General features: G+C 37.6%; 1 protein-coding gene, 1 long non-coding RNA gene and 1 pseudogene across 5 annotated transcripts in view; 2 read left to right on the plus strand and 1 right to left on the minus strand.

Annotated features, from left to right (window-relative positions):
• LOC144456890 (uncharacterized) overlaps positions 1 to 27,895 on the minus strand; it is a 192,437-nt gene that overhangs the window by 14,908 nt on the left and 149,634 nt on the right. Inside the window, exon 2 of the long non-coding RNA XR_013486088.1 lies at positions 1,873 to 1,918. This is a non-coding gene — a long non-coding RNA (uncharacterized LOC144456890). The remainder of the gene's footprint in view (positions 1 to 1,872; positions 1,919 to 27,895) is intronic.
• Positions 1 to 27,895, plus strand: part of LOC110220472 (stimulated by retinoic acid gene 6 protein-like) — a 119,739-nt gene that overhangs the window by 6,968 nt on the left and 84,876 nt on the right. The window lies entirely within an intron of this gene.
• On the plus strand, positions 4,674 to 27,566 carry LOC110220463 (DNA repair protein XRCC2 pseudogene; annotated as a pseudogene).

The raw sequence follows: 27,895 nt of genomic DNA on the forward strand, positions 1-27,895 counted from the left end.
TATATAGAACTTTAAGGTTTGCAAAGCACTGTACCTATGTTATATTATTTAATTCAAGATAATGTATTTAAAGAGTTTTGCAAACCTCAAACCACTATATAAATGCTTGCTATTTTTAGAGCCATATTCCAATTATGGGTCCCATCCTACCAAGTCTCAGTGATTACTATGCAATAAATCTAATTTCTTGTGCTAACATCTCTAGTTTATTTCCTATACCTTGTGCAGTTGCATGTAGATATTTGGAACCTTCAGTTTTATTGATTGCTATCTTATTGGAGATTGTTCCTAACATCTACCTCATGAACAAATCCATAACTAGAGCTGAGTAACCAATGCTTTGCATGAAGGTGCTTAATTTTAATATGCACTGAGAGCATTGGTATTTTAGTACTTAAAAATAATTAGATAAAATAGGAAGCTACCAGATGATGTTGCTTCCTTCTATCATTAGCTACATATATATATATCCCAGTAGAATCTTCTTTCTCCTCTGGCAGAGGTTTCCCAGGGGCTGTAGCTTTGTGGTATCCCAACTCTTTGCTCACAGGGGCTAGAGTTCCAGAGTTTGTGTCCCCCCAATGAGGGTCTTGTGTCCCAAGGTCTGAAGTCAAGGTCCCTCACGAATGAAACGGTCTTAAAAAGTTGATTTGAGGGTGCTTTTTGTCTGTTTTGTGGTGCTTACCCTAAGTGCTATTTACAATTCTTGTCACAGAATCAAAAGAGATCATATCAAAATAAAATGCTCTGCAGACCTTAAAATACTATATAAGTACAATGAAAGTCAAATAATTGTTCATAATTCCTTATTGTTATGATATCAGATCACATCTAAGACATAAAAGAAAACTAATCAACTTTTTGAAATTCAATTATTCATCTATTCATTTAATGACCATTTTTTAAGAACTCATCATATATGGTGTACTAAGGCACTAAGAAAGATAATCATATAAATATTCTCATAAATATTTATTTATAATTTGCATTTCCATAGAACTTTAGTGTATTGTAATTCCCATTTTACAGATAAGATAACTGAGAGAATTTATAATTAATTTATGAAATTATGGACTGGGGCAGACACACCTGGTTCTTTGGAAACTCCTCAGGAAAGACCACATTTGGCAGCAGGAAATGGGGCAGCAATCATACTTTAATAAGGCACAGTGACAAGTGGTTAAAAAGTGGAGAGGGATACAGAGGGAGACATCTCAGCTAGGGGGACAGGGGAATGAGATGGAGAAGGGAGGCAGTGTGAGGAAGAGGATAGGGCAGGGAAGAGTCATAGAAAACCATTCGTATAACCATGGATTAGAGTTGGGAGCACCAGGCAGCATGGATCCAGTGGAGAAGGAAAAGTGCTGGGGGGATAGGAATTTGAGGACTCATTTTTATAGGTTTTCTGGGGGGAAACAGACCAACTCCCTTCTGTGCCACCTTGGGGTTAGTTCATTAACATATCCAAATCATCTCAAAGTTATCAGCAACTTATTGATGTTCTGTGGCCTGGAACTGTGGAGATTTGGATTTTATCTGGAATTTACATATCACAGGATCACAACCCTGAAAAGCAATGCCTGGATGGTTTTCCTAATCCAGTGCCAATTATCAGGATGTGAATTTTGGTTAATATATGATACAGTTTGTAAATTATGCTACTTTGGTCTTTGAGAAGGTTTGAACATGACTTACCAGTTCCTTTTTATAATCTTATTTCCTTCCCCCTTTATACCTATAAAACTTACTATATTGACTAGAAACAGGGAGGGAGGGGGAGGACTAGAACAAGATATAATTTTAACACACCTGAGGTTCAGGAAAGCAAATGAATCAACTCTATCATGGAATACATAACAAGTTTCTACTCACCAGTAGAGGATTATAAATGAGGATTGACAAGGTCCTGCAATATATTCTGAAATGACAAATAAGCACATTGAATAAACTATAATAATAGTAATAAACTATATAATAAAATTCAGAACTGAGATAAAGCATTTATGGACTCTAATGGGTTTGCAAACAGCCCCTACTGTGTGTTTCTATCCATTGGAAATATTCTGTCCATGGAAACATGAATTGAATGCACATGACAACTCATCACAAAATAAATACTCACATATCACAGAGAATGGCATTTTCTGCCACACGTGAATTTATTAAAAAAAATAAACTATGTTCCCTTATTGTACTCTTCTTGTGTGTTATATCCTAAGTAATGGTCTATTCTTAGTCCTTGCTCTCATAAAATGAAATATTGAACCCTAGATTTAAAAAAAAAACAACCTGTTTCAAGTAATTAAGTACAAATGTGTTATTTGCATTTCATATTATATAGTTAATGTTACTGAATACTGGAACTAGAAAGTACCTGTCATATTTAGTCCAATCCCCTCATTTTACAGATGAGGAAACTGAAGCCCCAATAAGGTCAAGTGATTTGCTTAAAGTTTCATACCTAGTAAATTTCGGAGCCCAGATTTTGAACACAGATCTCATGACATTATTATCAGCACTCTTTCTACAATTCCTTATGCATAAGTACGCGAGTTTTCCCCCTGAACTTTTAGAGCAATCTCACTAGAATGTGCTGACAAAGTCATATTTCTCATAGCTTTTGTGTGTTATGAAAAGGAAACAAAATATTATCAGAAAGTTTTTCAGAGTGAGGAGACAAGTTATTTTCAACACTTGCTCTCCATGTCACATTTTGGGACAAAATTCCTCAAGATTATATCTAATCATCTGTGACTTTACTAAACTAAATTGTCCATGAAGATATAAACTATGCAAAATCTAAATTATGTATCTCCCCATGCCTCCCACAGTTCTTACATATAGTGTTTAATAAATGTGTTTTGGATGGATGGATGAATATGTTTACTTTGGGGAGGAATTCATACTTATTGCTTGGGCTAGTTTAGGAAGGTTGTAGAGGGGATGGAAAGGGAAAAGTGAAAGAAAGAAGTCACAAGGTTGTTACCTCATCATTTGATTTGCAGTTTCAGCAGGTTAGAAATTGATTTTTGCCCTTTATTTACTTTTACTGCTGTTAAGGAAGATGTGACCAGTTTGTACCACAGTGACTTGATTCAAAATAAAGGTATATGTGCTTCCTAAGTTTGAAGATGTAGCTTTTTACCCATTCTCCCAAGAAATAACAATGATTTGTGGTATAAATAAATATGTGGATCTTTTTTTATGATTTTTATTAAAATATTAAATGTAACCAAACATTAAATCAACACTATGTTTAGAGAAGACAATGTTAAAACCAAGTAAAGTCTTTAGGTACATATATGTGTATGTATTTGCTCAATGATATCTGATAAATAAATGATATATTAATTTTTAATTCCTAATACTTCCTCCCCAAAACCTTTTCATCCCTGAATTCAGCTTCAAAGAGGAAGCTTTTGAATATTAGAACTGGCAAGGGCTTTGTGGTCAAAGATTGCAAAACTTCTCTGAGGTTCCTCGTTAATTACTGGCAGAATTAGATTTAGAACCCAAGTCCCCTGACTCCCAATCCAGTGTTCCTCTTGCTGCCCCAAGCAGCCTCCTTTGATAGAGACATTTATCAATATCATGAATTTTGCTTTTTTTTTTCTTTTTAAGGTAATTGGGGTTAAGTGACGTGCCAGGGTCACACAGCTAGTGTCAAGTGTTTGGTCTGAGGCTGAACTCAGTCTCTCCTGACTTCAGGGCTCTATCCACTGTGCCACCTAGCTGCCCCATTAATTTTGCTTTTTAAAAAGTCTTCTTAGAAGTTTCTCTCAAACCTTCTCTGAATAAAAGCCCTTCCAGATTTTCTCTTAGCTACAAGTGTCTCTTTCCCAGTTTCTCCTTTTAGCTATCATAAAGTGAGAAGTCATAGGATTATAATACCATGGATAGAGAGCTGAATGAGAATCATTAAGTATTTCTAATTACATTTTAATCCAGTCCAAACTGTAGGGGGGGGGGTATTACTGAGTGCATTTATGACCCCTACTAGTCCAACTCTTTCATTTTACAGATGAAAAAATTGAGGACTAGGTGTGACTTGTTCAAATTCACTTAGGTAGCAAGTATCACAGGTGGGATTTAATGTCAAGTATACAGTAACAGCAATATTGTTTTACGAATAACTTTGAGAGACTAAGTCATTTTGACTATTATAAATACCCAAATTAACTACAAAGGATATAATGAAGGAAGATGCCATCTGCATCCAGAGAAAGACCTGATAAATATAACTATGTATAGAATGATTTTACATACATATATACATATATATACACACACACACACACACACACACACACACACACACACACATATATCAGTGTCTAATGGCAGCCATCTCTTGTTCAGGGGAGAGGAAAGGGAAGAAAAAAGAAGAAATTTACATGATAAATTTATTATATATTTAAAAGGAATAGCAAGTTGTACATATTAGATTTGCAGTTTTATGTGCAATCTTTTTTTATTATTCTACTATGTTATGGAAATGTTTGTTTTATGTCATAAATTTTAAAAAAAGATAAATAAAACAAAAAAAAATCAAGTCCTGTGACTCCAAAAACAGCAACCTTAGAGAGTAAGGCCTCCTGGAGAAGGTGACATTTGAGCCGAATCTTGGAAGAGGACAGAGATTCTACAAGGTGGAGGTGAAGTAGGAGAATGGCATGGTGGTGAGCCAGGTGAAGAGCCCAGGGAGGGGAGAAATGGAATGTCATGGGCAAGGGAACAGCAATGAGGCCAGTGTGGCTGGATGTATCAAAGAGTGTTTGATCCGAACAAAGTCTAAGAAGATCGGAAAGGCAGGAAGCAGCCAAGTTGTGGAAAGCATGAAGTGGTCACGGTACTTGAAATTCTACCCTGAGTCTGCTCTCTGACCATTGTCTTTTTTCAGGTCTTCGGTTAAAGTGCTTATTCCTCTGGGAAGCACTGTCAGTCAACATCATCATTATCATCATCAGAGCAGCTAGCGTTTATATAATGCTTTAAGGTTTTTAAAGCACAAGAATATATGGATAGCGATGATAGAGATAGAGATAGCTATAGATAGACATAGATGATAGAGACAGAGAGAGATGAAAAATATCTACGTGGATATACAGATGACAGAGATGATAGATAGGTATAAGTATTGATGTAGATACAGATACGAATGATAGATATAGATATATAAATGGCATAGATATAGGTATGCAGATGATCTCTATATCTATGTGATATATATATAGATATATAAATGATATATAGAAATTTCCATTTTTTTTTACTCACAACAACTCTGTAAGGTAGGTGTTTATTATTACCCTCTTTTTAAAGATAAGGAAACTGTGGATAGAGCACTGGCCCTGAAGTCAGGAGGACCTGAGTTCAAATCCAGCCTGAGACCTAACACTTGACACTTACTAGCTGTGTGACCCTGGGCAAGTCACTTAACCCTAATTGCCTAGAAACTAAAAAAAAAAAAAATTTAAATTTAAAAAAATTTTTAAAAGATAAGGAAACTGGCTTTCCCAGGATCTGACCAACTAGTAAATGTCCAAGGAAGAATTCAAATTCAAGTTTTCTTAACTCCAAGCCCAGCACTCTATCTGCTATGTTATTTAGCTGCAGAACAGTTGATACCTGAGCTCTCAGTATGACTGAGTCTGTCAGTCAGAGAGGAGGAGAGATTAAAGGATTGGGGTATAGATTTTGTGAAAGCATATAGGAGGAAGGTGAAACAATAAATCCAAAGAATAAATCCCAGAATCTTAAAAATTAATAGTTGGAAACAATCTTAGTCTAGAATCAAAAGATCTGGATTAAAAAACCCTTTATGTTGTCCTGAGTATTCATCCCTAAGGGTGAGGGGCCAATTCAGGAAGCCAGTTAAATCAATCTGCCCCTCCTATAGTAAGTGATAAGATGCTATGTTCTGATACATTGATCAGTGAGAGGACACATGTTATTTGTTCACTGGATGTGAACAAGAGCTAGATACCTCCTAGTTACTACAGGCAGTTTGTTTGGATTAGCTGAGGGTTCAGAAATAGCCTTTGGAGACCTGTATAAAACCATTATGTTAGAACTGGAGATGCCAGTAAATAGATAAGCCAGGAGAGAAAATTTTAATCAAACTCCTGAGAAGGAAACATTTGGGAATGGGGTGAAAGGAGATGACCTCAGACTTGTCTTTGGCTTTCTCTTCCCATCTTGGCTAGAGGAGAAAGTTGTGAATTTCCAGTGGTCCAGACGATTTTGAACTTCCCCCTGGCCTCTTAGCAGTGTCTGCATTGCGAGCTGAGACTAACTGGATGAGATGAGGAAAGCAGATTCAAGACCCAACAAAGAGCCCAGTAGAGAAGCTATACCACACCTAAGGGAAACATCCTGAGAACTCTAAAACAAGACTTCCAGGAATAGTGATATTCCATATTCTCTAAGCTTAAGCCCAATTTTCTCCTGAACTCTATATGTACTGCTGAGAGAGTGTGGCATAGACTTTTGGAAGAATGTTTTGTACTGTTTTTGTTATACTACCTTAGTAAATACCACTTTCAAAAGTTAATTAAGTAGGGGGGAGCTAGATGGCACAGTGGATAGAGCACTGGCCCTGGAATCAGGAGGACCTGAATTCAAATCCAGCCTCAGACACATAACACTTACTAGCTGTGTAACTCTAGGCAAGTCACTTAACCCCAACTGCCTAGCAAAAGGGGAAAAAAGTTAATTAAGTCCGTAACTAATTGATATTAGGTAGTAATCATCAGAGGAAGCACACCTATAGGAACTTGTGCTATTCAGTCATTTTATTTGTATCTGACTTGTCGTGACCCCATTTGAAGTTTTCTTGGCAAAGGTACTGCAGTGGTTTGCTATTTCCTTCTTCAGCTTATTTCACAAATGAGAAAACTGAGGCAAATAGGGTTAAGTGACTTGCCTAGGGTCACACAGATAGTAAGTGTTTGAGGTCAGATTTGAACCCAGGTCTTCCTGACTCCAGCCCAGTGTTTTATCCCCTGCACCATCCAGCTGCCCATAAGGACTCATAAGCTGTTGCAATAGAAAAATGGTCCTCCATCCCTTAGGGTCAATCCTAGAAACCAAATGAGAGATAGAGTAGCCACACTCTGCAGACCCAACTAGTCTAGTTGGGTGACACAATTTGGCTCCTTCCTGCCTTTCCAATCTTCTTAGACTTTATTTGGATCAAACATTCTGTGATACATCCAGCCACACTGGCCTCACTGCTGTTCCCTTGCTCATGACATTCCATTTCTCCCCTCCCTGGGCTCTTCCCCTGACTCACCACCGTGCCTGGAGTGTTCTCCTACTTCACCTCCACTTCATATGATCTCTGTCCTCTTTCAAGATTTAGCTCAAATGTCATCAACTAGTCTAGTCACTAGTAGGAGTTGGGATAGTTAGTTTCCTTAGAGTGTGTGCTATACATTATATAGGTATTAGCCTATTCTGAGTTTTAGCATCCCTGATATGGAATCAAAGAAGATAGACTAAAATCTCAAGTCTGCTCATTATTGTTTGTGTGACTTTGAGCAGCTCTCCTACCTCTCTTCCATAAAATCAGGGGGTTGGACTCAATAACCTCTAAGTTCACTTCCAGATCTAAATCTAGGATCATATGAATGGCCTCATTTTGAAGACGAAGAAATTGAGTCCACTTAAGTAACAAGGTCAAACAACAAACATTCATCAAACCTCCACATGGCATTGCGTGCTGTGGAAGACAGTTGTCTAAGACACATTGTCTATACCCAGTGAGCTCATTATTCAGGTGAGAGCACAAAATATATAAAATAACCTTAAACAATAAAAGACAATAGTATGGGGAGAAAGCTCCATTGATTTCAAAGAAGAGATCCATGAGGGCTTGAGCAGTGAGGAAAGGCTTTGTGGAGGAGGTAAGACTTAAAATCCTTTGAAAAGTGAGTAGGATTTCAGTAGAACAAGGAGAGAAGGAAGCATATTCAAAATGAGGGAAACAACCAGGTGCTTGGCCATATGGTCCTTAACAACTGGTTATTCTTACAAATTGTATCAGAAAGTGTACATACATCCACCATATCCTTCTAACGAGACAGAATGTTTTGAATAGAAAAATTAATAGTAAACAAAAACTCCTTCAGATTTAACCATGAATTAAAATTAAGTCTTTCTTTTTTCAATGTGAATTCCTCAAGAGCTGGGACTACTACAATTTTTTTCATCCTTACATGTCACCTTGACATCCTCTTATGCAAAATAAAGTGCTTAATAAATATGTATTGAATTGGATTAGGAAAGACAGGATACAGTAGGATGATCAAAAGAGTATGTGGAAAGAATTGGCAGTCCCCTGGAGAAGACTAGGCCCAGAGCAATTTTTCAAAGAGCTGCTAAGTGGAACTAGGGGTAGGAAGAGGGGGAAGAGACAAAGACCAATATTGTTTTTTGTACCTGTTCTTTTGTTTTGTTTTAAGGTGGAAGGATGATGAGACTACCAAGATGCAAAAACATTTCATAAAAGTCTGGGTTGGCGGTGTTCATCAGGGAGAAAAAAGGACAATGTGACAGTAATATAGTGTAATACCTTCCAGTATTTAAAGGGAAATCAACTGGAAGAGGAATTAAACTTACTTTGCTTGGTAGAAAACTAGGAAACTAAGAAGATGCCTTCTATTCAACTCTAATAGTCTAAGTCACCCTAAGGTAAATGACATAGTTTTACATGAGTTCAGTTTCTCACAATTCTCAATATTCAAAATGAATGAGTTCCCAGACACTGGAAGTATTCTGGCAGAGACTTAATGACCATCTCTCAGGGTTGTTGTAAATGGATCCATGCTTCTGGTAGGGTTTCATCAAATGACCTCTAATGTACCCTGCTACCTCTGAGATTCTATTTGAATGCAAAATGGTACCTTAAGATACTCTTAGATTTGTGTTGAGCAGAAAACTATTTAAAAAGAGTTTGTCCATTAAGGTATGGGATATAAGAAACCCTAGACAAAGAAAATACTATAGTCTTCCTGATATGATGCAAGAAACAGTGCCAGGCCTGACAGCAAACTCAAGAGATTAAAAGAGCATGAGCCTGACCTTTGTTTCTGTGGTTGGCTATTCATTAACTAGAGAGGTAGCATATACTGTTGAGCAGTGAATGCTCTAATGATGTTGCAAGAAAAAAAAAATCTTCTATTTAGGAAAAACTATAGTCTCTGCAACTTTGGAGTGACTCATGACCTTAAGACAACCTACATCATAGCTTGGCATCCCCTGGAACAGTAACCAGAAATTAGCTTTCTAGGTAATAACCCTGCCTGATACATCAGCTGAGCTTGCCTAATACTCACTTCTAGCTCCTGAAAGTTTTCCCCAAGCTGCCTCAGTCTCTTTAGTGTGGCAGGTATCACACAGGGTGGGAAAAGAGATAACGTATATAACCTACTCAAGTCCCCTTGCCCTCAGGGCAATGGCAACCTGAAAAATGCCCCTAATATCTGACATAGATCAAACAATGTGGAACTAGGAAGTTTTACTAACACTTTGGTGGGTAGTATTTCCTCTGGTTAGTGCATGACCACCAGGCTATCATATAGCTGGAATAGGAACTGCATATGTCACCCAGCCAGTAAGTATCCAAGTCATTCATACTAAGGGAAATAACTTTTAGTTTGATTTTTAGAGGGCTTTAAATATCGGGCTGGGAAACTTGTATTTTATAGTAAAAAGTTCCTCAAAAGAGAATGAAAGGATAGTCACGCAACAGTGTGGGTACGGTGGAAAGCAGGTAACTTGAATTAGATGGCAAGGTTGCCATAGCAATCAGCTGCATGGGAGTAAGAGTGGGTAAATAACTTGGAAGGGAGAGGGTAACTCAGGGTTAGGGTTTAGCAAGATATGAGGGAAAATAGAGATAAAAAAGATCAAAGGATTCCAGGGTAGAGGACAGTATATAATTTAATGGGTCGATTATAAAGGAGTCAAAACTGTGAAGGAAAGGAAAAGAATGACTCTCTCCTCTCCATTAGAGGTATACCTTTTTTTCTGATGAAGGGTATTTTAGTATCAAGACTCCCCAACTAGAATGAGCTCCCACTGCCCCAATGTAGGAGGACAATAGACTGGAAGAACAGGAAGGTATTGAAGGATGAAGGCTATGGTAAGAGCAAAGACTGGGGACCAGTCTTGGTGGTTCTTGCCTATAATCTCCGCAATTAGGGAAGCTGAGGCTGGTAGATCACAAGAGCTCTTGAGTTCTGAGCTATAGTAGAGCTAAAACTGATTAAGTGTCTGCACTAAATATGGCACCTATATGATGAACCTCCAGGAAAAAGGGAGCCACCAGTTGCCTAAGGAAATGAACCAGCTCAAGTCAGAAACAGGGCAGGTCAAAGTTTCCATATTGATCAGCAATGGAACCAGGCTCCTGAGTGGCTGATGAGCTTCCAGTATGGCAAAGATAAAGAGATCCAGTCTAAAAAAAAAATAGGATTAGGGATTAGGAGGGAGAGATGAAAGGAGAGACTAATAGGCCATTGTGACCCTCCCACATACATAGGTCAATAAAATAGTCTCCTACCTCACCAACCCTCCTCCATCAGTTCTCCTCCAACTCTGATTGCCAAGTTTCAGGACAGGTTTCCATTGTGGAGGCAAAGCCTCACTTAACCACTAAGCCCTAGAAATGTGATTTCTAGAGTCCCATGGGTTTATTCTGTTCTCTTCTGTCATTGCCTTCGACCTAGGTAAAGACACTCTCTAGCGTACTGGTAGATATTTAACAACTAAAACAAAGCAGAGACAGAGACAGATAGACAGACAGAGACAGAGACGACAGAGACAGAAGAGAAGGGAAGGGAAGGGAAGGGAAGGGAAGGGAAGGGAAGGGAAGGGAAGGGAAGGGAAGGGAAGGGAAGGGAAGGGAAGGGAAGGGAAGGGAAGGGAAGGGAAGGGAAGAGAAGAGAAGAGAAGAGAAGAGAAGAGAAGAGAAGAGAAGAGAAGAGAAGAGAAGAGAAGAGAAGAGAAGAGAAGAGAAGAGAAGAGAAGAGAAGAGATGTATATATCTATCTATATATACATATCTATCTATCTATCTATCTATCTATATCTGTATCTATATATTGCAAAAGGAAAAAAATAGAAACAAAGTAGATGGTCATTGTCTTGGGAGTTATTCTTTCTATCCAGGCCTTGGGACATAGTGGGACTTATTAGAGGGCATGTCCTTAATGATTTAAAGACTATATGTAGTGTTTAGTCATGAATACTCAGAATAGGAATAGGCTAAATGCCCTAAGGCCCAGGCTGGGGGGAATCTTATATAAATCAATATCAGTAAGAGAAGGCAGCTCTTCTGACTTGATGAACTATTTATTCTCAAGCAGGATGTTTTAGTTACTGAATTGGGCACATGAACATGGACCTTGAGAGTTTTACCTTGTTGTGTTTTTTTTTCTATACCTTTGTAGAATTTTTAGAATATATATTTAGTAAAAATGTTGTCATTTTTATTTGCCTGATTTACTCAATCTCTGCTAGGCAAGAACATGAATATGTGGCCAGTGTGCACCTGGTCTAAGACACCCATCAGCTGGGGGGAATGGTTAAACAAATTGTGGTACTTAAATATAGTGGGATATTAGAAACAATAAATATGATGAATAGAGAGAAGCATGCAAAGACTTACATGAACTTTACATGCAAAGTGAAGTGAGGAGATCTAAGAACCTCAGGATTGAAAGAGCCTTCAGAGATAATATAATCTAACCCTATCTAAATAGGAATTCCTAAGAAAGTCACTCTCAAGTGGTCAGCTGGTCACTGAAGATCCCAAGTGATAGGAGACCCATTCCCTATCAAGGAAGCCAATGTCACTTAAACAGTTAAAACCAATAACTAATAATTAGTAATTATTTGGAAGGGTTTTTTGTTTTGTTTTTATTGTATCAAACCATCATTTGCTTGGAGACCATTGCTCCTCTTGTGCCTTTGTGGTTGTTTGGTTGTATTGGACTCTTTGTGACCCCATTTAAGGTTTCTTGGCAAAGATACCAGAGTGGTTTGCCATTTCCTTCTCCAGCTTATTTTACAGATGAGGAAACTGAGGCAAACAGGGTTAAATGATTTGCCCAGGGTCATACAGCCAGTAAGTGTCTGAGGCCAGATTTGAACTCAAGAGGGTGAGTCTTCCTGATTCCAAGCCCAGTATTCTATCCACTGCACCACCTACCTGCCCCAAATGATCTACCTACCCTGGCTTATTTGCTGTCCCTCACTCATCACATTCCATTTCCTGGCTGCATTTGCAATGGCCATCCCCCAGGCCTGGAACACTCTTCTACCTCTTCTTTTATTCCTAGTTTCCCTAGTTTCTGTCAAAGACAGCACAAATCCCACTTTTTGCAGGAGGCCTTTTCCAGTCCATTCTACTTGCCAGTCCCCTCTCCCTGAGATTTCCTTCCATTTACACTGTTATATATCTTATATAAGATATATACAACTTTGTGCAACAATATATATACAACTTTGCACAACTCTGTGTAACTCTGCCTCATTTTAAATCCAATTCAGGCACAAATCAGTACATCATCCTGTGATATCATCGGTCTGCTTTGAAAGCATTATTATATATCTTACACATACATGGTTATTTGCATGTTGTCTCTTCATTAGAACGTAAGTTCCTTGAGAGTTGGAACCATGGTTTTTTCCCCTTTCTTTGCATCCCCACTGTTTCACACAATACTTAACACATAATAAATGCTTAATAAATACTTGTTGACTGATTAAAATGTACATTTCTAAGCCAATTTGTGATTGATACCCATGATATACCTCTGTCCTGCTGTTGGCTTTAGAAGTCTCAACAGCTGTTTGTATACCATCACAGCACTACTCAGTATTTCTATTAAAAGGTGGTACCTAGAATTGTGTACAATATTCAAAATGTGATCTGACCAGGGAAGAGTAGCATAGAACTATTACTTTCTCCCTGTGGACATTAGGCCTCTATTAATTCAACCTAAAATAACTTGTAGTTTTTTGAGCGATTAGGTTACACTGTTTATCCCACGTCTCAATAAAATCCTGAAAACTTTCAGACAGATTGTTTGCTATCCACACCACTCCTATCTGGCACTTGTGCTGATAATTCGTAGATCTCAAGCATATATCTCTATTCCATGTCATGTTGTGAGATTTGGCTCATTATTCTACTCTTTGGATCCTGACTCCATCATATGATGTATTTGCTGTTCCTTGGCTTTATGTCATTTCAAAATTTGCTAAGCATGATATCTCTGCTTTCATCTATATCATTGATAAAAAGGTAAACAACTCAGCACCAAGGACAGATTCCTAGCTGTCATTGAATTGTTAGTGACTGTAGTCTGGATCTAGTCATCATTCAATCAATTCCAAATCCACCTAATTACACTAATTTCTCCCGCTTGTCCACAGGAATAGCGTGAGGGACTATTAGATTCTTGACTGAAATTCAGATGTAGCACATCTCTAGTATTCCAATATCTACTAAAATTGTCACCCTGTTCAAAAAAAAAAAGGAATGAGGTTTGTCTAACTTGAACTTTTCACACTGGCTCTTAGTTACTACTGCTTCCCTTTTGAAATCATCTCAAACCATCCCTTTAATATCTTCTAGAATTTTTCAAGCAATCAACTCATGTGTCCATAGTTTGAAGATTCTACCTTCACTTTTTTGAAAATCAGGACATTTGTCTATCTTTAGTCCTGGGATACCTCTCCCATTTAGCATAGTTTTTCAAATGACTCTGACAGTAGGTCAGCCATCACATCTGATCATTCTTTCGATATTCTCCAAAGTAGTTCATATGAGCCTTGTTACTTATTGAGGGCATCTAGATGCTCTCTTCTCATATCTTCAGTTATCTTGCATTTCAACTCTTTGTTAGTCATTTTTTGTTTTATCTTCGGTAGAGAAAAGCATAAGCAAAGTAAAATTTTTTCCTTCTCTCCATTTTTCATTACAATTAATTTTCTATATAAACACTGCATTTCCCTCATAGAAGGCAAGCTTTTTGAGGGCAGGGATTATATCAATTTTATTTATGTGTTGCTAGAACTTGGCTGTGACTTACAGAAAGTAGTTGCTGGGGGAAATGCTTTTTAAATTGAAATGCTATCTACTACATCATGCTGCTTTCATTTTCCTGTTGAATGAGATTTACTCTTCCCCCATATGCTAGTCATGAATCCTATACTATTGAGTCTCAGTGATAAGCTTCTTAAGGACAGGTGTTCCAAGCTGGGCCATTTACTTAACCATAACAGGAGAAGTATATTCAATGAAAGGATAGGCAATGAGGACACCTCAAGTTGATTCAGCTGAATGAGGCTTTCTTGCCTAAGTTACCTTTCATGCTTCATAAGCCAAACCTCAGAGGGAGTACACTCCACTCTCCAGTTTTTTGTGTTTGTTTTGTACTCAGGTAATGAGAAAATGACATAGATATCCTGGCCTCTTAGCCTCCTAAGCCAAGCAAGTCTCAAGGAATATCTCAAAGCTTTTAAAAGAAAAAAAATTAGCCTATCCTGTGTGAGGGGAAAGCTAGTTTTTAATAATAATTTTAATATTTTTAAATATTGCTCCTAAGGCATCAATCAGATATTAATTAAGCACCTACTATGTGCCAGGCACTGTGCTAAGCACTAGGGATACAAAGAAAGGCAAAATATAGTCCCTACCCTCAAGGAGCTCATAATCTAATGCAAATTAGAAGAAAAGTTACAGATAAAGAGTAATCTTTACATTCAATATTTCTAATTAAAGTCTGACATCCAATATCTATAGGGAGTTGCTATATAAAATTAAGAACCATTCCCCATTAGATAAATTGTCAAAAGATATGAACAAAAAGAAAAATACAATCTATCAATAACCACCAGAAAAATGTTCAAAATCACTATAATGCAAAAGGGAAATGCAAATTATAATAAACATGAAGTATCACTTCACATCTATCAAAGTAGTAAAGATTGGAAAAGGTGGGGAAATTCATTGTTGGAGGGGCTGCAGGAAAATAGGCACATTAATTCACCATTGGTGAGCTGTGAATTGATTCAACTATTTTGGAAAATAATTTGGAATTATGCAAGTAAGAAAAGTAACTGAATGTCCTCTGATACACACACACACACACACACACACACATATACCAAAGATGACTATATACTAAGGATATTTTTCACAGCAAGAAAAATATAAAAAATATTTTGTAATACCACAGCTTTATACTAAAGAATTATTTGTGATAGCAGAAAGCTAGAAACAAAATCTGTGATCAACAATTGCAAAATGGTTTAGCAATTTTGGTAAATTAATGTAATGAAAGACTACTTTACCATAAGTAGTTATAAAAATGAAGATTTCAACACTTGAGTAAAATGATGCAGAGTGAAGAAAACAGAGCTCAAAAAACAATATACACAATGACTATAATATATCAACATGGAGAGAACAAAACTCTGGTCAAATACAATAGTCATTGTTAAAAACCAAAATGTCAAAGTTGAAGGACACATCCCACTTTTCTGTTAACAACTTATAAACTAAGTTTTTGACAACATGTCCCAGGGAAGAGGGAGGTAGAGAGATTTTAATTTTTGTCTCTGTATTTACAATGCCTAGCATAATGCCTTGCACATGGAGGGCACTTATTAAGTATTTATGGATTTACATATTTGTTAACATGCATTTAGTTAAATGTATTTACTTCAGTTAAGATCTTTACTTCACCTTCCTTCTTATTTGTGCTTTGTGCATTGAGTTCTAATGTTGTACTTGATGTTGCCTCCCTTTGAATTGGCGGTCCTTCCTGCTGATATTCAATTTAAATATTACTCACCCTGGTATTCAACTTAACAGCTATCTCCCTCTGATTATATTCAGTTTATAGCCCTTTTATCAGATTCATAAGACTTCAAACAAGTATAAATGTATACATACATTTACGTACACACATATATGTATGTATCTACATATACATATGTATGTGTGTGTGTGTATGCACATATATATTATTGGCCCTCCATCCCTAGCCAGAGAAAAAAACTCATCATGCATGTATTTTAAATGGTGGCCCACAAATCTAAATCATATTCTCCTAAATCTTCCTTTCTCTTCTGAATCCCCTGCCTTCAATCAATAGCACCTTCCATGCCATAAAGATCTTCAGTTTCTTGCTTATGGTTCCTTCTGGTCACATCATTTATCCCCACAAGATTCACCAGAATATGGTAGTGGTCATCTGATTTAACATCATGTACTGGATACAGGCACCAGGAAGGAAACATACCTCTCTTTTGTTCATTTCCGTTTGATAGATCACAGCATTCCTAAATGAGTTGCTAACTACCAGTCCTCATCTTTTTTACACTGAACATTATTGCAAAACTGCTGTCTTGTTGACAGCCCAGGATCCACATTATCATTCTTTAGGGCAGAAGAAGCTATTTCCTCCTGAGAGTGCTCTGGGAGTGCCACATTTAACCTCCATGGGAAGATCAGTATACCAGTTACTGAGCTCCAAAGATCCCGTGATCTTTTCCTTCTGTTTCACATTCTTCTATCCTCCAACCTTCTGTCACACTTAAGGATTCCTCTCTTCTTCAGATTCTTATTTTTCCCTTTCTGATTTTTTTCAAGGAACACTCCATCCTCCCTGATAACCTAGAAATAGAAAGTTATTTGTCAAATCCTTTAACTTTCTCTAGTAGAGAAACTGATTTGCATTGTGTGCCTCCATAGTTGTTACTTGGTGTTGACAGACACACAAAAATAGCTTACTCTCCACATATCTGCAAAATTACCCTTGCCCTCCATACTTCCTGGAGTTTCAACGATCTGTCATTCCTGTGGCTAACTTGTGGCTAACCACTTATTAGTTACTCCCAAGAACTGAAGGTTGACTTTGCAGGTAGCTATTCACTCAGGCCTTATTTACAGGGGACTTCATCTCATGATAGGATGTTACTTAGCAAATTCCTTCTATGGCCTTAATGCAAACAGCTTGTCAGACCGCTCAAACTTCTTTGCTGGTTCTTCTTCCGGATAGGTGTCCCCTGAAAATCCGTTCTGGATGCTTTTCTCTTCTCCCTCTATACCATCTCAACTTGGTAATCTTAGCAGTTCCCATGAATTCAATGATCATCTTTATACAGATGAGTCTCAGATCTTTTATAATCCTAAATACTTTCCTACCTTCCGGTCTTGGATCACCAACTGCCCATTTGGATATCTTAAACTAGATGTCTTACAGACATCTTGATTTTATCATATTCAAACAGAACTCATTATCTTTCTCCATTAAAATCTCCCCTCTTCCCAACTTCTCTACTATTGCCAAGGACATCGCCATCTTCCTAGGCACCAAGCTTCACAATCTAGGTATCATCCTCAATTCCTTTCTATCGCTGTCACCCCCACATCCAAACTGTTGTCAACTCCTGGTTCTACCATCACAACGCCTCCACCCTCACACAACCACCTTCATCATATCATGCTTGGACTTTTTTGGTCACCTGTTGGTTCATGCCCTCATCTCAAGCCTGTTCACTCTCTGGCCTATCCTCCACTTAGCTACAAAAGTGATCTACCTGAACTGAAGTTCTCACCATGTCACTCCCCTATCCCCTACATACACACACACACACACACACACACACACACACACACACACACACACACACACACACACACAGAGTAAACTCCAGCAGCTCCCTATTACCTCTGATCAAATATAAAATCCTGTTTGGCCTTTAAAGTCCTTCACAACCTGGCCCCTTCCTGCCTTTCCAATCTTCTTACGTTTTACTCCCTTCCGTATACTTTATGATCCAATGACAATAGCCTTCCACAGTTCCTCAAAAACAGTACTCCATCACCTGAATTTGCTTGTTCACTGACTGTCCTCACCTCGCTCAGCTGTGCTTTCCAGTTTCTCTGGCTTCCTCAGATTAAATCCCACCTTCTGCAAGTGGCCTTTCCTAGCCCTCCCACCACCAGTATCTTCCCTTGGGGATTATGTTTCATATATCTATATCTATATCTATATCTATATATCTATCTATCTCTCTCTCTCTCTCTCTATATATATATATATATATATATCTTGTTTATACTGTATATATTTTGTATGTATATCATTGTTTGCATTTTCTCTTTTCCTATTGGAATGCAAGTTCCTTGAGGGTAAGAACTGTGGTGTTGGCTTTTTCCATCTCCACAGTGCTTAGTACAGTACCTGGCACATAGTACTCACTTAATAAATCCTTGGTGACTGACTTCTCGGTTGTTGTTTGTGAGAAGGTCCTGAGCAGATGATCAACTACTTCTCATCTCTCTTTTCTCTCAGGATCTTAGCACTTGGAGCAGGAAGTTAGAGGACTCTTTCAGAGACCTTGCCATATAACAATCAGTCATGTTCAGCCTAAAAAGTTAAGACTTTGGGAACATGACGACTATGTTCAAGTACATAAAAGGCAGACACGTGGAAGAGAGATTAGATTAATTCTGTTTGTCTCTAGGGAACAGAAACAAGAACAATGGGAAGAAACTAAAGAAAGGCAGATTTTGGTTTATTCATTTATTTAACAAGCATTTATTAGGCTCCTACTGAAGTATATAGCAGGCTCTGTTCTGGGCTCTGGGGATTTAAAAAATCAAGTCCTTGACATAAAGGAGCTAACATTTTATTAGGGAAAAATAACATGAACACAGATAAATAAAAACAAAATGTGTACATAATGAATACAAAATAATTTCCTCACTAGGAACTGAAGTGATCAAGATAGGTCTCATGAAAGAGATGGTACATTAATTAAGCCTTGAAAGAAACTAGATAAATTACTACGAGGTAGAGGTTAAAAAAAAAGATTAGATTATAGTCATAAGGGACAATCTATGTCAAAATATGAAGAGGGGAAATGGAGTGTTGGGATTTGGAAAGCCATGGACAGGGAGTGGCAAATGGGCACTTTGCATAAAACCTAGGATAATTTGTGTGAAGAAGAAGAATGTGTAATAAGCCTAGAAAGGTAGGCTGGAGTAAGGTCACGAAGGATTTTAAGTATCAGAGTGCAATTTGCCCATATGTGACTGATGAGTGAAGCTACAGGTCATGGGAATTGAATAAGCCAATAAACTATGAGGGGAGGGTGTCTGAAGAGATATCAGTGTTTTAACATCCCCATTTCTGAGGTTCCAAAGTATAAAGTGGGGAGGGGTCAAAAGGATAGAGAAGGCTATGAACTAGGTGCTAAACTCATTAAGAAAGGAGGAAAATGTCCTGGGGCCCAGGGGATCTCTGCCAGCAGGTTCTGCAAGGGGAGGTATATCTAGATGAAATGAACTTTGAGGGATGAGAGGTTGCTGAGTAGTGGCAGCAGAAGGAAGCTCTGGAAGGGGCAATGGGAAACAAGTAATATGCCCACTCCTCCCTTAATGTTGGGGTAGACTATGAGAGAAAGAAGGCACATTCAATACTAGAGGGGGCAGCTGAAAATTTGAGGAGGAGCTAGGTCTCAGGAGTGCCAGAAAGTTAGAGAAATCCAAAAGAAAAAAGGTCTAAGATAAAGGGAAGTTCATTAACAATAGAATAGGAGTTTTCCCAGCAGTTTTTGGCTAAATAGTGATTTCTTATCCCAGAAGCTGGAGTCTTTGGATTTATCAAATAGTAGATTAGTATAGTAATTGGCTGTTGTGTTTTGCATACCTAACTAGATCAACATCTTACACCCTTTACTAAGATAAAGTTAAAATGGGTACATAATTTAGATATAGACTAATACTATAAGCAAACTAGAAGAACAAGGAATAGTTTGCCTTTCAGATCTATGGAGAAGGGAAGAATTTACGACCAAACAAGAACTAGAGAACACTATGAAACGCAAAATGGATAATTTTGATTATATTAAACTGAAAAGTTTTTGCACAAAGCCAATGTATCCAAGATTAGGAGGGAAGCAGAAAACTTGGAAAGAATTTTTGCAACCAGTGTCTCTGATAAAGGCCTTATTTCTAAAGTATATAGAGAACTAAGTCAAATTTATAAGAATACAAGTCATTCCTCAATTGATACATGGTCAAAGGATATGGACAATCAGTTTTCAGAGGAAGAAACTAAAGCTATCTATAGTCATATAAAAAAGTGTTCCAAATCACTATTGATTAGAGAAATGCAAATCAAAATGACTCTGAGGTACCACATCACACCTATGAGATTGGCTAACATGACAAAATAGGACAATGATAAATGTTGAAGAAGATATGGGAAAATTGGAACACCAATACATTGTCAGTGGAGTTGTGAAAGGATCCAACCATTTTGGAGAGCAATTTGGAACTATGCCCAAAGGACCCTAAAATTGTACATATCCTTTGACCCAACAATACTACTAGGTTTGTATCCTAAAGAGATCATAAAAATGGTAAAAGGACCCACATGTACAAAAATACTTATAGCAGCTCTTTTTGTGGTGGCAAAGAATTGGAAATTGAGGGGATGCCCACGAATTGGAGAATGGCTGAACAAGTTGTGGTATATGAATGTAATGGAATACTATTGTGCCATAAGAAATGATGAGCAGGCAGACTTAAAAAAAAAAAAACTAGAAAAACTTACATGAACTAATGCAGAGTGAAATGAGCAGAACCAGGAGGACACTGTACACAGTAACAGCCTCATTGTGGGACGACTGACTTTGATAGACTTGGCTCTTCATAGCTATGCAAGAATCTAAGACAACTGTGAAAGACTCTCGATGGAAATTGCTTTATACACCCAGAAAAAGAACTATGGAGTCTGAATGCAGATGGAAGCATACCATTTGCTCTCTTTTTCCTTTATTGTTTTATTGCTTCATTCTCATGGTTCCTTCCTTTAGTTCTAATTGTTCTCTACATCATGACTAACGGGAAAATATGCTTAACATGAATGTATATTTAGAGCCTATATCAGATTGCACACCATCTTGGAGGGGGGGAAGAAGTGGAACGGGGAGAAAATTTAAAACTCAAAATCTTACGGAAGTGAATGTTGACAACTAAAAATAAATTAATTAATTATCCAAAAAACAAAAACAAAACACCCAATAGAATAGGAGTTCCAGAGGGCACCAATGAAAGTGGGTTAGATAGGTGGGGCTGAGTTGGATGGATGGAGATGAGAAAACAAGAAGTGGTAGCAGAGAAGGGCAGTTAGTTTTTGCTTAAGCTGCCAGGGGTTCTAGAATGTCAAGATAAGGAAAAGAGGAGGTGAGCATTTCCTAGCCTTACGTTGAAAATACAGAGATGTGATACATCATCTCCAAGAGCCCTGGGAATGTCCTGTCAAGCCATCAGTTCTCTTTCAACTTGGAGGGCGGGATGGGAAGAGAAGAGAGATTTGGCCTGGGTTCAGCAACTCTTATCAGAGTTGAAACCATGGTGGCAGGAGGTCTGGAACTTAAGTCTCATATCCTGGGTTGAGTACTGAAGGTGATTGAGGCTGAGGCTCTGTTCCTGAGTTAGGTTCAGTCTAGCAACTAAAGTTTGACATGAGGCAAAAATTCCTTAAAACAAGTTCCAAAGTGGAATAGGGGGGATTATATCCTCTTGGGGTATTATACCGACCTTGGGGATTATACATTCCCTTTCACTAAAGGTCTTCAAACACAATCTGGCTGACAACTCATTAGTAATGTTAGGAAGAAAAACTCAAGCAGTGATAAATGGAACCAAATGGACTCTCAAATCCTCCTAAGTGAGATTCTGAGATAATAATTATATTATTTCCCTTAAAGGACTGTGGTAAGAAAAGCACATTGTAAATATAAACCATTATATAAGTATATTTTTACTATTCTTATTATAAATTTTTGAGATGCAACATGGTATAGTGGATAAAGAATTCTTTAAAACTGTACTGCACTATATAAGCATGAGATAGGATAAGGACTAGGAAAATATTGTTTCTGACACAGAATGGCTATATAACCCTAGGCAAGTCATTTAACCTCTCAGTGTCCCCAGACAACTCTATAAGAACATGTTACAGCTGAATTGCCAGTGGTCATTGACGCAAGGAGTTTCCATTCTGAGAGTTCCCCATTCTGATGAAACCTCAGATTCCTCTCTCCCCCTTCCCACTAACAAGATTATTATCTCTGATGCCATTTAGACATTTTAATTCCTTGAATTTATCATCCTTGAACTTTGTCACAAAGGCAAAGTTATTGCTAGCCATTAGTAACTTTTGTCAGTTCTGTCCCTACATTTCATACATTGGGCCAGATTCACATCTGCCTCCATAGCTACAGGCTAGCATTCTGGGAAGTATGAGCTTTGCCTGGAAAAAAAAAAAAACTTCATACATTTCACAGAGGGAAAGCATATTTGAATGGGAATTTATGAAACCAACAGCTCTGAGGCATTGCTAGAGGCACACACCAACACACCTCTTCCCTCTTCCCTAACCACAAGTCTTAATTTATAACAGCATCCAGTTTTTCCTCTTTTCTCTAAAGCAAACTTTTCCCTTCTCATAAACTGGCAGATGTCTTACCAGCGAATGTGTTGGACCCAAAATGAAACTCGGAAAAGGAAAAACCTTCACCTCCAAGCTTTTTCCTGTACTCTACTAGCCATACTTTAGGGTAATAAAACAAAAGGCTAGAGTTTATAGGAGATCAAATGATCTCTTAGTTCCCTTCTAATTCTAAAATACTATGGTTCCATTTAGAAAATGAAGGATTCTGTTTCCTTTTTAAATGACTGTGCTCTACTGTCATCTGGACTGTTGCAATGGCCCTCTAGTTGAACTCTGCCACAAGTTTTCTCCTGCCGCAATCTGTTTTTCACATAGTTGCCAACATTTTCTTGAAGTTTAGATCTGATCATGTCACTCACCAACTCAATAAATTCCAGTGGCTCTCTCTTACCTCCCAGGATCAATTATAAAGTCCTCTGGAATTCAAAACTCCTAACAACTTGTCCCTTTCCAACGTGGAAAGACTTACATGAACTGGTGCTGAGTGAAGTGAGCAGAACCAGGAGAACATTGTACACAGTAACAGCCACACTGTGTGATGACTTTGATAGACTTAGCTCTTCTCAGCAATGCAAGGATCTAAGACATCTCCAAAAGACTCATGATAGAAAATGATAGCCACATCCAGAGAAAGGACCATGGAGTTTGAATGCTGATCAAAGCATACTATTTTCTTTCTCTCTCTCTTTTTTTGTTGTTTCTTCTTTCTCAAGTTTTCCCCATTGGTTCTAATTCTTCTTTACAACATGACTAATGTGGAAATATGTTTAATATGATTATATATGTATGGCTTATATCAGATTGCATGCTGTTTGGGGAGGGGTTAGTGGAGAGAGGGGGAGAAAATTTAGAACTTAAAATCTTATAGAAGGGAATGTTGAAAACTAAAAACAAATAAATAAACAAATTTTTTTTAAAACTTGTCCCTTTTCCTACCTTTTCAATATTCTCACACTTTATTTCCCATCCACACACTATAATGCAATTACACTAACCTACTTTCTGTTCCTCAAAAACACTCATCTCCTACCTTCATGCCTTTGCTGGCTATCTTTTCCATCTATACTAACTCACTTGGTGAGCTCACCAGTGCCCACAGATTCCATTATCATCTTTGTACAGATTATTCTCAGATCTGCTTATCTTGCCCTAACCTCTCTGCCCACCTCCAGTCTCACATCTCCAGCTGCCTATTGGACATCTTGAACTGGATACTCTGTAAAACATCTTAAGTTCAATACATCCAAAACAGAACTCATTATCTTTCCCCAAAAGACTTCCCATTTCCTAAACTCTTTATCACTATCAAGAGCATCACCATCCTCCCAATCATCCAAGCTCTTCATCTCATATTCAAATCCTATATCCACTCTTTTACCAAGTCTATTGATTCTACCTTTGCAACATCTCTTGTATACCCTCCCTTTTCTCTTCTGACACTGCCCTATCCTTATGAAGGCTCTCATCACCTTAAGCCTGAACTTCTGCAAAAGCCTTCTGATTAATCTTCCTGCTTTAAGTCTCTCTTGACTCCAATCCATCCTCTACTTAGCTGTCATAGTGATCTTCCTAAAGATCTGGCTTGTCATTCCCCTTACTCAATAAACTCCAATGGCTCTCTACTACCTCTAAGATCAAATAAATATTCAATCTTCTGTTTGACTTTTAAAGCCCTTTATAAGGTGGCCCTTTCCTACTTTTTCAATATTCTTATACTTTATTCCCCTCCACATCTTCTGCATTCCAGTGACACTGGCCTTCTTGTTGGTGCTAACATAAGACACATCTCCTAAATCCATGCATTTTCACTGGCTGTCCCCTCTATACCTAGAATGTCCTCCTTCCTCATCTCCACCTCCTGGTTTCCCTGAAGGATCAGCTAAAAACTCACCTTTTCCAAGAAGCTTTTCCCAGTCTCCATAAATGCTGGTGTCTTCCCTCTGAGATTACCTCCAGTCTAGTCTGTAGTAGATCTTAGATGTACATGGTTGTTTCCATGTTGTCTTCCCACAACAATGTAAGCTCCTCAAGGGCAAGTACTGTTTTTGTACTCCCAGCACTTAGCACAGTGCCCAGCACATAGTTAGCATTCAATAAATGCTTGTTGATTTGACTTAGCTGGCAACCATCCCTAAAATCCTCTCCTTTTCTGACCTCTGCCTCTTAACATCTCGTTCTGCAGGAGTCCTTTCTTGGTCCCTTCTGGAAGCTAGAACCCTCTTATTTAAGATGAGTTTCCTTTTACTCTATATATGCATCTTCTATGTACATTTTTCACCTTTCTTTTGTCCCCCAGAACTTAACACAATGCCTGGCACACAATGAGCACTTAATAAATGCATGTGTATTGACTGACTAATATAAAGCCCACCATATTCCCCTTTCATCTTCTTCATCTCTTTTCTTCAGAGATGTCTCTGTCCCAATCTGGAATGTCTTCCCCATGTAAACTTATCTGATCTTGCTTTTAATTAAACTTCACTCATTTCTATTTGTCCATTCTTCTAACTAATGCTATTCCTTTTTGTCTAATAGCATAGAGGTACCACTCAGTTGAGGCTACAAGAACTAGCAACCATTTCCAATATTTATTGGGAAGGCTTCTAATATTTCCTCATTACAAATAATGCTAGCTTTTAATTTTAGATACACTTTTTTTTTTATCATGTTAGTGGTCCCGGGTACAGGAGAGACTTAATGATAAGGGAAGCCTAACCTCTCCTTGAGTGATTGAGATGCCCAATCTCATATTCATTTGCTCATTACCCCCACCTTGGATTCCTAGGGAAAGTTGATAATTTTAGTTATAGTTATAAAGTCTATGAGGTTCCCCAAAAGGGGAGAAGTAAAAAAAAAAGAGATACCAAATGAGGGGTAGCTAGGTGGTGCAGTGGGCAGAGCACCAGCCCTGGAGTCAGGAGGACCTGAGTTCAAATTTGGTCTCAGACACATAACACTTACTAGCTGCATGACTCTGGGCAAGTCACTTAACCCCAATTTCTTCACCAAAAAAAAAAAGAGAGATACCCAATGAAAATTTTAAATCAGATATGTGTCAGGTTGCTTATTCTTATCCAGAAAGCAATGCTAATCTAGAAGAATAATAGTGCACATTAACAGAATGAGTTAAACACGATTCAGTAACAACTTATAACCACAGATAGAGTTTGCTGGGAGAATGATAACTGATCATCATCAGCATATGAAGCAATTTTTGCAACACTCCTACCATACCTTGTAAATGAGTAAAAAGAAAGACGGGAGAAAAATCAGTTCAGCAAAAACTAACCAACTCATCAATAATCTATGAAATGTTCTACACTCATTATTACCAACCTCTACATAAAAGGGAAGGAAGGGTATTTTCTTAACTCTTCTCATCAAGTTCTTGGTCATGATAATTACAGACCATTCAGTTTTGTTTCCCATTTATATTGTTTTAGCTATTCGCAATTTGTTCCCCTGATTTGCTTACTTTCCTTCATATCAGTTCATGCTTCTCTGTATTCTCTGTATTCATTTCTTCCTTAGAGTGCCATAATGTTACATTAAAATCATAAACCACAGTCTGTTTAGCCATTTACCAACTGATATTTTTCTCCTTGGTTTCTACTACTTTGCTACCAAAGGAAGTGCTGAATAAATCATTTGGTGTATATGGGGATTTCTTTCTTTCTTTTAACTCTTTGGAATATATGCCTCACAGTGAGATCTCTGGTTAAAAGGTTATGGACTCTTAAGGCACTTGTAAACAAAATTCCAGATTGATTTTCCATAATTACTGGATCAATTCATAGCTCCACTAATATTGCAATTATTTGCCTATCTTCCCACAGGCCCTCTAATATTAAATATTTCTATCTTTTATCATCTTTATCAATCTTCTGGATGTGAATCCTCAGAATTATTTTTATTTGCATTTATTCTAGTATTAGTGATTTGGAGCACTCTTTAATATGGCTGTTGATAGGTTCATTTCTTCTTTTGAAAAACATTTGTTGGGGCAGTTAGGTGGTGCAGTGGATAGAGCACCAGCCTTGAAGTCAGGAGGACCTGAGTTCAAATCTGGCCTCAGACCAAACACTTGACACTTACTAGCTGTGTGACCCTGAACAAGTCACTTAACCCCAAATGTCTAAAAAAAAATTTGTTCATATCCTTTGACAATTCACCCATTGGAATGATTCTTTGCACTTCTAAGCATTCTCAATCAAAAACTGAGAGCTGAGTAGAAGTTCTGAAATGGAAGGACAGAAGTTAAAACTAAAAAAGTAAAATCACTGGAACCTTTTTTGCTTGCTGATGAAGACTCTCCTATCCATGGTGACATACTAGAAATCCATGGTCCAAAAGGAACAGGAAAAACAGAAATGCTCTCTCATCTGATTGCAAGATCTATCCTTTCAAAATCAGTAGGTAGATTAGAAGTCAAAGTCTTATTTATTGATGCAGACTACCACTTTGATATGCTTTTGCTAGTTAACAATTCTTGGACATAGACTGTCCCAAAACACAGAAGACATAATCAAACACTGCTGTGGAAGATTTTTTACATGTCAACTGCAGCAGCAGTAACTCATTATTTATTACCCTTTATTCACTAGAAACTATATTTTGTAACCACCCATCCCCCTGCATTTTCATTTTAGAAAATTTATTAGCCTTCTCGTGGATAGACTAAGTCAGTGGAGGAGAAAGCCTTAACTTACAAGAGAATACTCTGAAAAAATGCTCTGAATTCATGGAGAAGTTTGTAAAAGAATGTCACTTGGTTTTCTTTGCAACACAAACTATAATGCAAAAAGTCCAAATTCAAAAGAAAGATCATCTTCCTTAAAACTTTCTTGTGAAAAAGTAGGTATAAACTACAGACCTTATCTTTTTGTAAGTCAAGGCAACAAATGGTAAACCATATTTTTTTCCAGACATGACAATTCTGAAAGTAGCAACCAAATGTTTTCAAAGGTGTCATGTCATCTAAAAAGCAACAATATAATGAAGTGTTCAGTTTAGATAAAATGGAGTTCATTTTTGTTAATTTATATCATAAATAGGCTATTTGCAAGTATTGAGTTTTTAAGACATCTTTACATTTTTTCTCCCTTAATAATAATGCTTTGATGATACATCAGCATTTCTGAATTTTAAAGACTAAAAGGTTAACATCAAGATTTCTGCATAAATTATCCACAGTGTTTCTTAAACAAGAATGAATTTCAGGCATAAGGAAATACGTTTTCTGATCTTAGGTCACCATGGGCTAAATAACAATATCAGCTTTGATTCTGAATAAAATCTATGCAAAAGATAAGTGTATTTTAAATAAAAGGGGCTTCATAATT

Source organism: Phascolarctos cinereus, unplaced genomic scaffold, assembly GCF_003287225.1.
Source record: "Phascolarctos cinereus isolate Bilbo 61053 unplaced genomic scaffold, phaCin_HiC Scaffold_4;HRSCAF=312, whole genome shotgun sequence".
Lineage (NCBI taxonomy): Eukaryota > Metazoa > Chordata > Mammalia > Diprotodontia > Phascolarctidae > Phascolarctos > Phascolarctos cinereus.